Source organism: Gekko japonicus, unplaced genomic scaffold (assembly GCF_001447785.1).
Source record: "Gekko japonicus isolate JY-2015 unplaced genomic scaffold, Gekko_japonicus_V1.1 scaffold192, whole genome shotgun sequence".
Lineage (NCBI taxonomy): Eukaryota > Metazoa > Chordata > Lepidosauria > Squamata > Gekkonidae > Gekko > Gekko japonicus.
This window is the reverse complement of record NW_015165835.1, coordinates 1,165,375-1,183,271: the sequence shown is the minus strand read 5'-3', so window position 1 is coordinate 1,183,271 and position 17,897 is coordinate 1,165,375.

Genomic DNA, 17,897 nt, shown 5'->3' with positions numbered 1-17,897 from the left:
TGAGATTCTTTTTCACAAAAGGGGCTTCTTATATCCCTGCGGCAGTTAAGGTTTTTCAGAGGAAAGTGATTGTCCAGTTAATGTATGACTCTCAGCTTTGCCTTTATAAATATCTTCACCTTCTGGAAGTGGTGCAGTCTAAGTTCTTACAATCAATGGCCCCGGTCACACGGGAGGTTTTGCCCTGCAAGAGGGACGGATTGGGGGCGCAGCAAACGGGCACAACATCTGGGAAGCAGCGTGCACCTGTCCCTGATCCATCCCTTCAGGAGCAGGACTTACCTGAAACGCCGCAGCAAGCGCAGCTGTGGGAGCGCCAGCGCGCCCGTCTTCAGGAGCATTCGAGGCTTCTGGCCGAACTGTGCATGTGCACACATGCGCAGCCGGCTGCCTCGATCTCCCTTCAGTTGCTTCCCCCTGGCCGGGGAGCAACTGCGTGGCGGCTCAGGGGATCTGTCTGATCCCGCCACCGTGTGTCTCTTTTGGTGCAGCTCTAAAAAGCTGCACTTTAGCCGTGCTCGCCCCCCCCCCCCCCCCCCGTGTGACAGGGGCCAATATTTGGAGTTCCTTTGTTTATTTCAAATGCTGTTGTCAGGCTGGAGGCAGGGATGGTTCTACTTGAGGTACTCATGTCTAATAAATAGTAATAATAATGTGGGGTCAAATGACCACCTAGTGGTTAAAACTAAACTGCAAGCCACAGAGACTAATTCAAGTGGATAATTACTGTTCAAGCTGGCTGAGAACTGCTGGAAAAAAATTACAAGGGTATGGCTCCCTTCCCCCCCATGCCGCCTTATTACAACTAGGCTTCCAGAAAGCCAAACAAATAATTAAGCAATTGATCTAGGACCTGGTCCTTTTCTCTGAACACAGCATACTAAATTTCTTTTTTTGCCACCAGACTTATACCTTAGAGATTCCTAAATACTGGAGAACCTTCACTTTGGCACATTGCAATGCCTTGCCCTTAGCTTTTCTGGAAGGCAGATATCTTCGCATTCCATATTCCCAACAGGTTTGCCCTTGTCAAATACAAAAGGTTGAAACAGTTGATCACGTATCATTATACTGTTCCTGCTATAATGATAAAATAACACAAATGGAGCCAGTAATTGTAAAGTCAATAACACAAGAAAGAATTACTGTACAAGTTCATACTATTAAAGGCACATTAATGAGTCATGCTGATTTCTACTTGATTTTAATAGGTGAACTTCATCCGAAGACAGAAGCCCAATCACGATGCCAAGGATGTTAAAGATAGAACGTTTCGACTGAACGTCTTTTTCAACCATCAGTTTGTAGTACTATTCTTTACTTCATGTTTCCATGAAAGGTACAGGTTTTCTATACTGGCTGAGAGCAGCTCTCACAAATTTACAACATTGTATTCGGATAGCAAATCTTCACGGTAAGGCGATTCCCCCGGGGGATGTCTGGTCGTGTGAGGATGGACTAAAAAGATCGGGATCAAATTTGAACTGGCATAATGGTGGGATTAGCTGTCCATCTGAATGCACCCTTGGATTGTGAATCTCTTCTGCCCTTAGGGAAAGCTGGTGCTTATAATCTGGTTAGTAGCTATTTTATGGCAGAAGAATGGCATGGTCTTCAGGAAGGGAAGTGGTGCATATGTTCACCAATGTACTTTGGATAGTCATACTTTAATCAATCCCAGTTACCATATTATTTCTATAGTATTATGGTACCATGTTATTGGAGATATTTTTTTCTTGCAAGAATGAATTCACTTCCACCTGCTATCTTACATGGACGATTTACGGGCCAAGAAAAGAGATCTAGAGTTTGTATCCATGATAAGTCTTCAGTAGAAACCATTAGCTGTCCATCTGAATGCACCCTTGGATTGTGAATCTCTTCTGCCCTTAGGGAAAGCTGGTGCTTATAATCTGGTTAGTAGCTATTTTATGGCAGAAGAATGGCATGGTCTTCAGGAAGGGAAGTGGTGCATATGTTCACCAATGTACTTTGGATAGTCATACTTTAATCAATCCCAGTTACCATATTATTTCTATAGTATTATGGTACCATGTTATTGGAGATATTTTTTTCTTGCAAGAATGAATTCACTTCCACCTGCTATCTTACATGGACGATTTACGGGCCAAGAAAAGGGATCTAGAGTTTATATCCATGATAAGTCTTCAGTAGAAACTATTGAGCATTTCTTCTTTTTTTGTGTAATTTATTCAGATCTGAGAAGAATATTTCTAGATCCTCATCTGAATAAGAAGCCTGTTTGCTCTTCTAGCTATCATTTAATGACTCTGTTAGTGAACCTGGATTTTAATGTAACATTAGATGTGTGCAAATATATAGCTGCTGCAATTAAATGTTGTTTGCTTTTAATGAATATTTAACAGCAATAAATTTCTTGTTATATTGCTGTATTGTTCTGGTCGAACAGCCTATTTGCTTTAAGAGCTAGATGGGAATATATGTGGGTCCTAGGCCACAAACTACTTTAAGGGTCATAACCAGCTCTTAAACTTGGAAGCAAACTGGCAACCAATGAAACAAACTGTCAGCCGATGTAGCGGTTTCAAAATAGGCAGGATGCATTCCCATGGATATTGGTTTGACAGATAACACTGGAATCACTGGAGCACTGTCCCCACAGTACCCTGTTGTCCAACCATATGGATACCATGATCAATAGAACTGACATTTTATTAAAGGGCTTGTGCAACATTGAAGCTGAGCATGTGAAGCACAATGTTGCCATGGATTTCAAGGTAGTACATCTGTGTGAGACAACTGTGCCATGTCAGAAATAATGTGTTTGAATAAACACTAACTTCCACTTGGTATCCCACTGTCTTAATATCCGAACTGTGTTAGTTCGAGCAGCCAGCCTGTTGTCCCCAGCTCATCGTCCACCCAGCGATTCGAAAGCTTCAGTGAGTAGATAAAATGGGAACCACTCCTTAGAGAGGGTGGGCACACCAATCTCCCTTGTGGGAGGGTGTTAGGTGACGGTCGGGACGTCCTGGTCAAGGTTCGGAAAAGGCGGAAGAACTTCTCGGCTACAAAAATCACTGCAGTGGATGTTTCTGGCCAGGTGGTGGCAGTGTGGTGATTTGACATACGGGTCCTGAAGCCTGGTCGACAAAGCAGCTGTTCGGAAAATGACTGAGCCAAGCCAGAAGACGTTTACACCGTGCAGTGACAGTGTGTGCAATTAAATGAATGTATGTTGTCTTCCCTATCTCCTATGAACATTGTAGTTCTCTGTCTAAAATGTGTAACTGTACATCGCTTTGAGCGCACTGGGGAAAATGATTAATAAATTGAAATTATTATTATTATTATTATTATTATTATTATTATTATTATTATTATTATTACACTGTTCTTAATTAAAACTATTCTCAGTGTTGTCTGGATTAAGTTCCAGTTTATTTGCCCTCAACCAGCTCATTGCCACCTCCAGCCAACAACTAAGGACAACCAGTCCTGACACCTGGAAAGAGAAACAGAAATGGTATCAGTGTATGGCCTTTCATGGTGGTTCCCTGCTGATTACTGTTAGAGTTGGTGTTCTATGTGGGGCTGCCCTGGAAGACAACCCAGAAACTACAACTGGTTCAGAATGTGGCAGCCTACTGAGAACATACATTGCCCATTCTGAAACAGCTACATTGGCTGACAATATATTTCCAAGTTCAATTCAAGGTGCTGGTTATGACCTTTAAAGCCCCTCATGACCTGGGACATACATATTTGTAACTCAGAGCAATCAGGCTAACAGGACCATCTCCTTCTGTATGTCCCTGTGTGCCAGCTACAGCTGTCAGGCAACCATCTGTTGGCTGTTGAAAGTATTATTATTATTATTATTATTATTATTATTATTATTATTATTTCACTTTTCTTAGTTAAAACTACTCTCAGTGTTGTCTGGATTAAGTTCCAGTTTATTTGCCCTCAACCAGCTCATTGCCACCTCCAGCCAACAACTAAGGACAACCAGTCCTGACACCTGGAAAGAGAAACAGAAATGGTATCAGTGTATGGCCTTTCATGGTGGTTCCCTGCTGATTACTGTTAGAGTTGGTGTTCTATGTGGGGCTGCCCTGGAAGACAACCCAGAAACTACAACTGGTTCAGAATGTGGCAGCCTACTGAGAACATACATTGCCCATTCTGAAACAGCTACATTGGCTGACAATATATTTCCAAGTTCAATTCAAGGTGCTGGTTATGACCTTTAAAGCCCCTCATGACCTGGGACATACATATTTGTAACTCAGAGCAATCAGGCTAACAGGACCATCTCCTTCTGTATGTCCCTGTGTGCCAGCTACAGCTGTCAGGCAACCATCTGTTGGCTGTTGCACCACGTAGGGTGGCCTGTCGGGCATCAACCAGAGCCCTTTTCCATTGTGGTTTTTTTCCCCATATGACTGGTCTAAGGACTGTAACAATGAACTGAACTGAACTGAACATTGTGGCTTCTACTCTGTGAAATGTGCTCCCTGAAGAGTTGAAGGTGGGCCCTCCTTGGAGCTCTTCAGAAGGTGCTGCAAGGCCTGCTTGTTTGCCAGGGCTTTTGAGAGGGTTTGAAAGGCAGGTGTCTTTTAAGGCGGGTGGGGGAGATTTGGAGTTTGTTAATTTTTTGTTTTAACTGAAAAGGTTTTTAACCATTATTGTAAGCCACCTTGAACCATGAGGAAAGGCAGGGTATAAATGGTTTAATAAATGTCATTTTGTCAGTTCACACAGTAAAATCCAGTTGGAAAGTGCACTGAAAGTGGATTATTTAGTGTGTGTGGCCACAGCCTTAGGTCCTTCCTGCACTCTCCTTTTAATCCATGTTCACCGCAGTGTCCTCCAAGAAATTCTGCACTAAAATCTTATTCAAGCTTCTTTTTAATCCAGTTTTTTCACCATTCTGCACAAAAATCATGTTCAGTCTTCTTTTAATTCTGTTCTTTCCAGGGGTCATTTCATAGAAAAAGAGGTGCAGGAGCTCATTAGCATAACTTATTTGTATAACTTATTTGCATAATCCACGCCCCCTGACATCACTGGAAGTGTGCCAGAAGGCAACACCCACCACTCAAGCTCCACTTGGTCTTAAAGGTGCCACTGGATTGTTTTGGATTGCTAGCTACAGGGGGGGACGTGCAGATCTGCCCTCACAGAGGAGGGAGAGCTTGTACCTGAAGGCGGGCTGAGGGGGGCTCTGGAACTTACCCGGCTGCTTCTTGTTCCTCGTGGCCCAACTGAGGGCTGCTGGGAGCAGGGGCAGGATTTGTTGCATGTGCCCGCCTCCTGGGCTCCTTACTGCCGAAGCTCTGCTCTGTGCGCTCCTGCAGGAAATGACCCCTGCTTTTGCCCCCATCCTGCATTACATCATCTCCCTTAGGTGGTCAGCCTGGTTTCAGCCTGCTGTATCCCCAGGCTTTTGGGATGCTGTTTTGCCATGGACTTAAACTGCTTTGACTCGAACTCTGAGAAAATCCACAGTGGCAGGCAAATGCGGAAAGGACTTAGTTTCTCTTCTGATGTCTGCCTGGAAGAGAGAAAGATGGAGCAAGGCACTGTGCCCAGTGGTCTCTGACTTTCTTTCTCTAGCCATGCATGGCTCCACGTCTATCCAATTAACATGCAAGCAGAGTTTCCCATTTAGCATGTTGTTCTTTGTTTTCTCTCTCAAATCTTGAACCCTTGATAGATAAATACAAAACCCCACACACCTTAGTTTGTAGCACTTAGTCTTAGCAGGAATTGAAAATCCTGTGGTCAGATGAGGTAAGATTTGGGCTGCTATTCTGTGGACATTCACCTCCTTTTGATTTCACTGAGGTTTCATTGTTTTCTATGAAAATCCCTGTTAATGAACTGTGAATAAGACTGTGGCCCAATTTACTCTGAAGTAAATCCTACCCATTTAAATGGGATTAATTTCCAAACAAGTATGCAGTACTGCAGCCTTAAACATCTCAAATATCTCCCAACAAAACAAAAGTAGCACTGAGTCTAAGAGTTTCCCTTCACAAACATAAAAAACCCTAGCTACAAAGCTCAATATTAATAGATCAGCCTATAATCGTAGCCAGTTAAGTGAACCTCAAGAAGCACTGTCACAGGTTTCTTGCTTGCCAAAACTAGGCTAAACTGCTGTTATATGTGCCATCCCAGTCTGAAGAACCTGAGTATACTTTTTATTGGCATGCTCAATGAGAGTATATGGAAGATCATCAAGTAGTATCAGGGCTCTACTGGTAGCAGGAGCTCCTTTGCATATTAGGCCACACACCCCTAGTGTAGCCAATCCTCCAAGAGCTTACAGAGCTCTTCTTACTGGGGCTACTGTAAGCTCTTGGAGGATTGGCTACACTAGGGGTGTGTGGCCTAATATGCAAAGGAGCTCCTGCTACCAGTAGAGCCCTAGGCTACTGTTTTTGTGAGCATTAAGAGTGTTACCAAATCCTGGCCCCAGACCCCAAAACTGGGCTATGTAAAGAGAAAACGATTACAAGCCAGTCACAGTTTATTAAGATTTTTGGGTAAGCCAAATTCTTTCCAGGCTCTACAATTTTTACTGATAAATATCTTGCAATACGTGAAATAATAATAAAGGAAATGGATTTTCTAAGTATGTGTTGCCCCTACAAAACTCAAGGGACTAATTATATATGTCCTCCATCTGCTAGGCAATGCCACCCAATTGGGCTCCTTCAGATATTATTTTCCAGTTTTGAAAGTATAAAGATCACTTTGTTTTTCAGCTGCTGTCAGTCTTACAGATAGAGCTGGGGAAGGAATTGATAAACACTTCCTTTTTGTATGTTATAAGAGGGATACTCAAGTTTTATTACTGTGTTTTGGGATAACCTAGAAATTCAGAAGAAGGCAGAAGAATTTTCCTTAAAATTAGTTTTAGCAACCAAGTCTAAATGAAAAATTTCACCGGAGCTACCAATTGCTGCTGTAGGTCCTATCAATTACAGCCATATCTTCTCTCATTGTCGAACAAAGGGAAGGTGGAACAGGCAGAGACCTGTATTCACATTTTGCCTTCTATCTCTTCATTTAGAAATCCTAGAGACCAGCTTTGAAAAGAATGAAAGTAGGGAATCCAGGTGAGTTGTTTGCTGGTATTGCCCCTCACATAGATCCTGGAAATAGAAGCACCTGTCCAGACTGAAGTGTCCAGACTGAAGTCCAAGCAGGATCTGAATGACCATGAGTCAAATCTAGGTTTCATGAACTAACCACAGTTAAAATAAATCCTGGGTTTGCATTACATCTGAACTGGGCTTTAATTTAGATGACAAGGAAACACATAATTTTTTCTCATTAAAGGGATACAAACTGATATAAATAGGCACATGGGACACGGAATGTCTAAAACATTAATTTGCGGTACATGAAGCAATGGAAAATACGCAAGGTGAATTTTTTTTTAAAAAATAAGAAATTAATAACAAACAACAAAGATAGGAAAAATGCCTGTTGAAAGCAGAATGGGGTATGACTAAGCCCTCAAATGAAAGTGATCACAAAAGCTAAGCTCTTGGTCTTTGAGGTATAGGTAAGACTCCTCATTTTATCTGAACCTAAGTTGGATGGTTTATATGTGATAAAAAGCTTATTACATAGTGATTCCTGTACATTTAGGTCAGCTGTGGCAATCAATCAATGGACACTTTGCCTTTGGCAACACATGTTTCCATAAAAAAAATTCCCTGGCAGGCCCCTGTTAGTTAGTAATGACAGAGTAACCTCTGTGTCAAGTAATATACTTGATAAATTTTGCATGTGCTGTTGACTGACAGAAGCTCAGGCTTCCTGTCTGAGCAGCACATACAAGCTTCAAAGAGCACAGAAACCCCTTTCTTCTCCCCAAGTGGAAAGCCCTAAAAATAAGACCCTAGTTGAATCAAGGAGGAAAAGTGTGCTGGTGGGGGGGAGAGCGAGAGTATGAGGGTATTTTTAGATGTCCACAGGGGCTCAAGCTCTCTCATCCTCCTTTTCTCTCTCTTGCTGTCTTTATCTGTCACTTGTAATCACTTTGCAACTCAGTCGGGGTTCTGATGTGGTACTTAGCATGTTCAGTTATGTGAAATAACAGTCTGATTGAATGATCCTGAAGCTGCACTGGTATAAGTCTGACTCACGCAGCACTCCTCCTGTCCAGTGATTCCCTATCTTATGGAATGGCAAAGGATGAAGGAGCAGTAGCCCTTTGTTTAGTCTGTGTGGATACGGTAATTGTGTGCAGCTGGGACTTCTGCTTTCCTTGCTGAGAGTCACTTTGAAGGTAGTGCCACAGTTGCAGCTCTTTGGGGATTTTTTTTGGAAAGGAGGAATGGATGTTGTTTAGTGCCTTTAAATCATAGCAAATTAAGGGTGGCATATCATTGCATGCTGTTCACTGTCCATTCTGTCCCTTTAAATGTGGACCTGTATGTAGGGTTGCCTGGAGAGAAAAAATCTTGTCCTTTTAATGGAGGCTTGATGGGATTTTATTTACCTCTATGTCCTGCCTGTTTCCATACATGAAGGTCATTTTTCTCAAGGTCTGCTGGGCAACAACAACTGTGTGTATTCCAGGCTTCCACAGGAGCACAGAAAAGGCAAAAAAAAAAAAATGTAATTCCTCCATGGAACTTCCTTAGCTTCCTTATTTCTTAAAAAGAAATGTTTCTAGCCATTATGATTGTAAAGATTCACGAATGGAAGTTCATGGAAAATGTCTGCTGAAACAGCAAGTTGCTCGAGCAACACTTCCAGAGGTTAGCAAAATGCTTTCATTGCCCTGCATAGTTTCTTGTTCCTTCCCATGACTAACAAACACAGAATAAATTATACAAAATAAGAGAAATATGATGATTGGCATAATGTATAGCAATCGCAGGCTTCATGTGTTCTTGGTGAACAATTTGGGTCATCAGTTGTTATGAAACAAAACTGCACAGTAATTTGTAGCCAGTCTTATATGAATTATTTCTTAAAACCAACAGAGTGCCTGATTCAAATCAGTTGCCAAACAGTGATACCCAGCCTTATTCCTTAATGTCTTCCCAGACACTCCATGGATCCAACCAGTGGATGGTGACACCATTTTACAGATGAGATTTAATCAGCCATTTAAAACTGCCATGAGAGTGTGGTACAGTGAGACCAGGCAATCTTGTTCCCTCCCCCACCGTGCCTTTTCAAGTGCCGAAACACTTTCAGTACCTGAAAAAGTGTGTGTGGGGAGGTGTATGTGTGACAAGATCACCTTATCCCACTGTACCATGGGGATCAGGCCACTGCTGCATTTTTTAAAGTGACTGAATTCCTCTCTAAAATGGCATTACAACCACGGGTCTGACCCGTGGTTTCCATAACATCTAGTTTGTTCCTAAATCATTAGCCATTCTTCAGTTACACACACCCTTTTGTAAATTGGAGCAGCAAGCCCCATTGTTCTAATTGGCTATAGCAGGAAGCTGGACAGCAAGCTATTGCACTGTATTTTAAGGATAATTTGTAACTACAAGACAACTCTAGTAATGACATGGCTGGATAAAATGAGAGGGACTTGTTTAAAAAGTCCATGAGACTCACTGAGAATACACTACCAGCCTAATCTGCCTTATACCTTTCCAGGGGTCATTTCGTAGAAAAAGAGCTAGGGGAACTCATAAGCATAACTCATTAGCATATGCCACACCCCCTGACATCAGGGGCCCGGCGGTGGACCTGCAAGGCCAGCGGGAGTGCAAGGAAGCCCCGCCAATGCCCTCCCTGGCCCCAGGCAGGCAGGGGTGGGGAGAGGCGGGGAGGAAGCAACTTACCCTCCCTCTTCTCCTGCCTCCTCCTGGCTAAATGAGGGCTGGAAGTGGGGCGGCCAGAAGCAGGGGGCGGGGCTTCGTCATGTGCCCCGCCCCCCTGCACCTCACCCGGGGGAACTGCGTTCCCCTGCGTTCCCCCCCGAAATGACCTCTGCACCTTTCTAAGACCAATGAATTTAGAGGGGTGTAACTTTCCCTAGCAAGGCATCTTGGTTAGTCACCCTCACCCTAAGCTATCTCAGAGGGTTGGTATAAGGATAAAATGGAGGGGAACTAAGTGTGACAGCCTTAGCTCCATGGAGGGGGGGGTAAAAATGGGCTGGACAGACAAATCTGTTGCATTTCAGGAAGCTTTTTAGAACTATCTAGGATTTAATTAAATGTCCTACTTTGTAAATTAAAGTTTGAAAGACTTTAAAGTTTGAAAGACGCAGCTACTTAGGAAAATAGGAAGCTAGGAATGGGAAGGGAGCTATCCAGTAGGGATGTTAAAGAGATAGTAGTATTTGTTGGTTTAGCAGAAATCCAGCTGTCTCGAGTCTTTTGTGTCTGAGATGTAACAGAAGTTGTCAGATATATTTGATCACCAGTTAATGTTCAAGCAAAAGCATGTTTTATTGTCTGGTGTGTGTGTGTGTGTGGTGCACTTTCATGCTTCCCCTGACTCCATGGAGGTCAAGGTGGCCTACATGGTCTTCTCCTTTGTTTTATCTTTACAATAACCCTGTAAAATAGCTTGGACTGCGGGAGAGTGGTTGGCTGGTTGGCCTAAGGCCTCTCAACAGCCTTAATATCTGAGGGGCAATCTGAGGCTAGGCCTCTGCAGTCCAAGTCCAATGTAGCAACAGCTATTTTACTGGTTTTTCTGTATTCTTTCTTGTTGGCTGCTGTTTTTTTTATAGTATGGGGGGGTTTTTTAGGCCAGTCTAGCAGAATCAGATGCAATTTTTTTAAAAAACCGTAGCAGTTTAGTATACAGTTGGGCATGCATATGGTTTAATAATTTCCCATCATTTTTTTTCCCCTGGGAATCATTCAGACCTCCAACCCTGTGCTCACTGTCACCTCCACACAGACCAACAGTCTGAACTGCTTGCAAAACTTCAGTTTTTGATTCTGCTCATTGTATAAGCCTACAATGCCTGTTCTGCTATGATTGATTTCTTGTGGCACTGTCATTTCATCGTGGTTTGTTCTTTTTAAAAAATACACCCCACTATTGCAAAATGGCAAATCTTCATAAGTTCCTCTTGTTATGTGGCATAAAGGGTTTCTATGTGTCTTGCCATCAACCTGTTGCTCATGCCACTAAAGCTGGGGAATGACTTTGTCCAGGTAGAAGCTTTACATGAATTTGCAAAATAGCCCACACAAAGGTCAACTACCTAATCTATCACAATTTACACCCAGAACTACAGCAGCAGATTTTGCACTCTCAGCTTGAACCCTCTGACTCATCGAGCAGCCCTTGCCCTAACCCCTGCCCTCATGGTTAGCGACTTGTAAATGCAGTCATAAATGCTGCCACTGCAGTTTGCAGAGCTTACAATAGCACAACACTTTTGAACAACAACGGGCTGGTTCAAGTTTATTTCGAAAGAAACCCAAGCCGCACTTATCAACAGATGTCACTGATGGTGCATCAGTCAAAATGATGGTGTTTATGGAACAAGAAATTTAAAACCAACATTTGTGTTGGAGCACTAACAGGAAAATGGCTTCTCTACCCCAGCAGCCAAAGTCTACGTATTGGAAAACAGCAAGCTGAAGCCTAACCAAAGCCATATAATCGCATGTTTAAAGAACCTCCCTGTAAAGAGCTGACATTTGTTGCTTCTGAAACAGCTAATTTTCTATTTATATAAACACGTCTTAACACAAAGTATGAATTCCCTGTAACCACAAGTGCCAAATTCTTTCTGTATTATAGCTGAAAAGCTTGGCAGCAGGTTTTTTTTTAAAGAACACCCTATTTATATAGGTTTTACTTCTTAAACCTGAAAATCCAAATGAACGAATAACAATGACACTTATGAACTCCGATCAATATGATTGTCAGCAGTTTCTTTTCTTAAAGATTAATTTTATTTTATAGTTACAGGACTTAGTCAATTCCTGTTAATTCAGAACTCACTTTCCTACTGCTAACAATGTGAAATGAAAATGAGAAAGATATCTTCCTTTCAAAACCATATTACATGATACAAAAAGTTCCAGTGCAAATCTGAGAAATTACAAAGGGCCTGATTCTTCCTTTGTAGGATAACAGGCCACATCTAGACCAAGGACAGGCTATAAGAGCACAGGCCTATGAATGCCAGCTTCCAGGTGGCAGACAGGGATCCCATGGAATTACAGCACATCTCCAGACTACAGAGATCAGTACCCCTGGAGAAAATGGATACTTTGGAGGGTGGAGTCTAGGGTATTGTACCCCACTGAGGTCTCTGTCCTCCCCAGGCTCCATTCCCAAATCTCTAGGAGTTTCCCAACCTGGAGTTGGCAACCTTACCCCCCCATCCCCTGGTGGTGGCCAGGGGGGACCTGGCAACCTTGTTTCTTTCCCCCTGGGACAGGTGTGCCTTCCCACACCCTTCCTCTGTTTTCTTGGCAGCCATTTTGTGCCAGCTTTTAGTCTATGGACTCTACCATTCAATTCCATCTGGAGCCTAGTGGCTCCATTTCCAGCTGCAGTGCTGCCTGATGACATTAGCAGCTGGTACATGCAATGTCAGAAGAGAGAAGCACATTCAAATAAATCAGTAACTCTGACAGCATGTATATACAGAAAGGTGGCTTGGGCTTCAAAGATAGGCATTTGTAGGAGAAAACTGAGCACACCACAGAAGCCTTGGGCATTTTCCTAGCAGCTCTTCCCACTGCCAAAAAGCCAACCCAGTTTCTATAGAGAGCAGAAGAGGAAAACAGCTAGCAGAGTTTTCTAGCTGTGCCTGAAGTTCTCTCACACACATCCATGCCTAACAATAGAACAGAACCTATACAGTGGCAAATGTTATAGATATTGGTTCTTCTGATGCATTTCACATGAAAGTCTTCATTTTATTCATGGAAAATATACATTTATCTACTTTCATGAATGCTTCTTGTAGGACTTTATTCTATTTTTATTGTTACTAGAGACCCGTGAAATAAGATAGTTAATTTTGTTTGCAGGCAGACTAAGCTAGTGAACTGTGTGGAGTGCGTGAGAGAATCTGTTTCTCCCCTGAGCTTCATGTATACCAGGAGGATCCCACTTTTCATCACAATCCTGGTAGTTTTGAACATCTATCATGTATTCTACAAACCCCTTGTTAAATTTGGGGGGGGGGGGAATTGTGAAGCAACGCAGTCTGAAAACATAATTTAATTGGCCCAATTCTCATGCACCATCTTTTGGAGTGTATTATAAACAGTTCTTCTCATGATAATAAAATCTGGTTAAGGCATTTTTTTCCCCTCAGCAGGATGAAAGATTAAACAAACAAAGTAGTAGGAAGACTAAATATGCACACAGGGCAAAAAACAAAAACAACACACCTACTGGCACATACATTTCATATTGTATAATCCTCATCCAGTCACTGTGGGTTTTAACATATTTCCATGAGTTTAAATAGGAAAACATCTTAAAGTTCAGCCCCTGGGAAACCCAAGCCTGATTAGTTTCCCCCTTTTTAACGACAGCCTGCAGAGTGTAAAACACAGCACATCAGAATTGAATTTGTCATCTCCAGACCTCACAGGAATTTTAGGAACTAAATAGTTAGGAAGCCATCCTGGTCCCTTCTCATTGCTTTAATCATAGTAGAAGTTTCAATTTAAACATTCAGGAAATCTCCCTTATTTAAAGCAATCAACTCACTGCTGAGAAGGGTCTGGCTTTACTGTGTTTAATTTCTTGGCATCAGGCAGAAATTGATTGGTTGCAGCTAGTGCATGGAGAGGTTCCCCTCCCCACCCCAAAAAATAGCAGTTAAACATTCCAGAGCATTGCTGCATCATTCACATTCAGCCCTGCGTGGGCTTGTACATGGGCAAATCAGCAAGATAGTAACTCAAAACCTCAACTGGAAAATAGACATAATGCCGAAAAGTCTGGGGAAAGCCTGACTGTCAAACAGCTCTTAAAGCTGTACGTCTTTCGGCTGTAAAAGCATGATTGGGCTCCACGTTAAACTTTTTACCCCGTTTGACGAAATCTATTGCTCTGCGAAGGAGGCTGACCGCTTTTATGCCTTAGCCAAACTCAGGCACTCACTAAACCATTAAAGATTGACGCAAGATCCGTAACACAAGTCTAAATGGTGACTGGGTAATAGGCCAATGACTGGGTTCATTTCAGACCCCCCCCCCTCCAATCTTTAGTTTGTTGTCATTCTAATTGTCAGTGGTTCTCGAAATCTGGGATGTTCCAGCTACAGAGGGTAATTGCCTATCAGATTGGGCATTTCCAAAACAGAGCAAGGTCAGGGCACTGATTTGAGAGCCAAACTAGACAAGGATATTTGGAATCCATGACTGAATTATTGGAAAGTCTAAACTTTGCTAGACAATGACTAGGTTGCAGTGCTGAGTGAGACAGGGGTCAGCTCTTTCCCCATCATTTTTTTCAAAGTGTCATTTGCTTTAGTAAGGAAAGCATGACAATCAAATGTATTTTTTCTTATAGCGACAAATAGCACATGGGGTGGGGGGGAGGTGTGATTTATATTGGGAAAAGGGCACAGCAAATGAACAATTGACTCCCTTGTGGGTCTTTAGCAAGGTTTAAATAAAGGAGAGATACTATTATGGATGTAGTACCTATCGTACCTGTGGCATTCCACCCCGCCCCCCATCATCTGGTGTGACTTCACTCTAGTATCTATCTAAATGCAGATTTGCATTTATTTATCAGTACCAGTGTTCCCTCTAAGCTGAGTTAGTGTGAGCTAGCTCACAGTTTTTTAGCCTCCGGCTCACATATTTTTGTCTCAGCTCAGGAAGGATGGCTCCAGAACACACTAATTTATGCAGTAGCCAAATCACCTGCTCACAACTTTAATGCTGGTAGCTCACAAAGTAGAATGTTTGCTCACAAGACTCTACAGCTTAGAGGGAACATTGATCAGTACATATGCATGTTCTTAAAAGAGCACAATCCAACCAAAGTTAAACGTGTTTAGGTTTTATTGCTTTCAATAGTGAAGGTTAAATGCATGCTGTATCCCACTGAAATCAGGGGGACCTTAAAGTACCCACAGTAAAGTTACCAGCCCTGATCTGAGCTAAGCTAAGTACTTTTAAGCTCAGTTTGTATCTCTGGGAGAATAATTTCTATTGCAATTACTGAAAACTATGATTAAAGATCTGAAAGGTACTGTAAATTCACACATTTCCTCCTCCAGTCTCGTGTGTGTGTTCTTCATTCCTTTCCACAATTTGCTCTATCCAGAGTTAAACATTATGCCCAAACTGGAGTTAATCATGGTTGCGTCAATGCCATGATTTAACCCCATAGTTTGAAGTCAGTTGTGGATTGTGGTTCTGAGCAATCCCATTAGCTTTAATTATAGTAAACTATGGTTACAGCAAAACATGGATGAGAGCAGGCTGTCTCCATGCCAGTATCTAAGACATAGAATGGCTTCAAAGAATTTAATCCTTGTTCCATGTACTTAAGGAAAGTCTGAAGGAAAGTTTGAAACTGCATTTTTCAGATCCTTTATGGAAAACCACTTTAGAAATGAAGAGGAGTTGTAAAAACTGTGATACTATTTGGGAGAATCTGCTGTCTAAAGATTTTTTTTAAAAAAAATCATGAAATAGCCTTTGAATAGAAACCTTAAGTAGCTCCTGTTTTTAAACTGCAGCAAGATCCAGACCACCTTTTATGTTTCTCATATTTCTGCTGCCTATTATCATTGCATCTTGTTCACGAAGTCATTTGAGTCTCTACAAATGAACAATTGGGAACCATCCAAGATTGCCTGTGGTCCAGCTTGATTCCCTGTCAACCTTTTCTGTCTCTCTGGCTTGCCATTATATTCCAATGGACAATGGATTCCCTCATGCCTAAGGAATGTGAAAGGTCATTTCAGCTCTAGCTCCACTTCACTTGCTGCACTTTCATTCCGCAAACATGCATGTGCTGGCTCAACTTGTTTATGTGCTCCCATCCTCATTGTTCACTTGACAGCAGTGTTCGTAAAATGTGGTTAAAGCCTAGAAAGTGTGGTTGTGGTTCACTGTGTTTGGAAAGAAAAAAACCCAACACATTTCTTTTCATTTTGTTCTCTTTATCCCTTATCTTTACTCTCAGCTTGTCTGGTAGAACTTTTTCTTTCCCAGTTTCTATCTTACCCACTACATATATATTTTTCTTTTGATTTGGGACATGTGGTAGATATATTATTAATCCTGCACAAACCAAAGCAAGAGCACACAGCAGAGTAAATATGTAACTCCTCACAGCACTGTTTATGGGTGGTGGTTTGATTTTAGGACAGACACCATTGGGAGGTTTGCAGACATCATTAGTATGTGGAAATAAAAGGTATTTATATACTGTCATCTCTGTGGGTTTTTAAAGAATAAAATTCCCATTAGGCTAGGCATTTTGGTGGAGGACTTGTGGGACAGACAAGACTAGGAAGAGGGTGAGATGTGAAACAGGATGATTATCCAGACACAACTCTTGCAGTGTTTAAAGTCATATACATGGTGGGAGTAGCTTGAATCGTTGAAACTGATGCCTCTGGATGATCATCTTCCACTTGTCTGTAAATTGTTGCAGTATCATTCACACAGAGCTGTGCTTTATGCTTCAAATACCTTGAGTTACTCTGATTCAGAACTGTGGGTGTGCATCAGTGGGCAAAAGAATCTTTGGTGTATAATATGCCTCTGTATCTGATATTTTGTTTCTGCTTGTCCCAGTAGCATATATCCTTGTTGCAAGATAACCATATGGAACGATTATGCACTCACTGTTTACTATTAAGCAATATCTTATATTTTACAGCTACTAATTATTAGTGGTTAAAAAAGTTTAGCCTAGAAATCGCTGGCCTTGTCAGGGTACACAAAATAATAGTACAATAAAAGACTATTCTGAACTATGCTGGTTATTGCTAGCCTTTAGCAATAGAGGCTATTAAAGGAAGTTCTTTGTACAGTTGCCAACTGCCCTGATTTTGTCAGGACTGTGTAGAATCAAATACTCCTTTTTAAGATACTCAACTCTCTGATAGTAAAGTATACAGAGAAGCAAAAACTGCACTGTTATTCTCTAGATATGAAATGTTTTGAAGTGCTAAAACCTTTTCTTTTAAAGCTAACTAAATACCACTCCATGTGTCTCCCTCAGATTTCCTCCCCAATGTGTCTCTGATTGAATGCCCCCAAATGTCTTGGGTTCTGAGGCAAGGGATGGCTATGCTAGCATATCTCAGAGGAAATCCCTGACTGGCATTCAGTCCCAAACACATTCACTTGCAAGTGATTTTTACTGATTTCATTAAGCATGCTTTCACAAATTTAAGGCACCAAAGGTATGAGAACCCTGCACCTCTGCATTTCATTGAATATATACTGTCTTCATTAATTAGCAATGCTGTACCACCATGAAGGAGCTGCGGTGGCTCAAGTGGTTAAGACGCTGAACTGCAGGCTGTGGAAGGTCAGTAGTTCAGCAGTTCGAGACCCGGGTGCCGCATGACGGAGTGAGCTCCCATCTCTAGTTCCAGCTCCTGCCAACCTAGCAGTTCGAAAGCAAGAAATTGCAATTAGATAAATAGGTACCACTTCGGTGGGAAAGTAACAGCGTTTCGTGTGCCTTGGTGTTTAGTCATGCCGGCCACATGACCACAGAAACATCTTCGGACAGCGCTGGCTCTTCGGCTTGGAAACGGAGATGAGCACCACAACCCTAGAGTCGGATTCGACTGGCTTTCGAGCAAGGGAACCTTTACCTTTACTTACCACCATGAAAACTAAAAATGGAACAAATTTGTGAAAATAAGATCTGCCTGAAATTAGAAAACTTGAAATACCAATTGACACGCATGGTGTTAAAAACAATATAGTAATGCATAC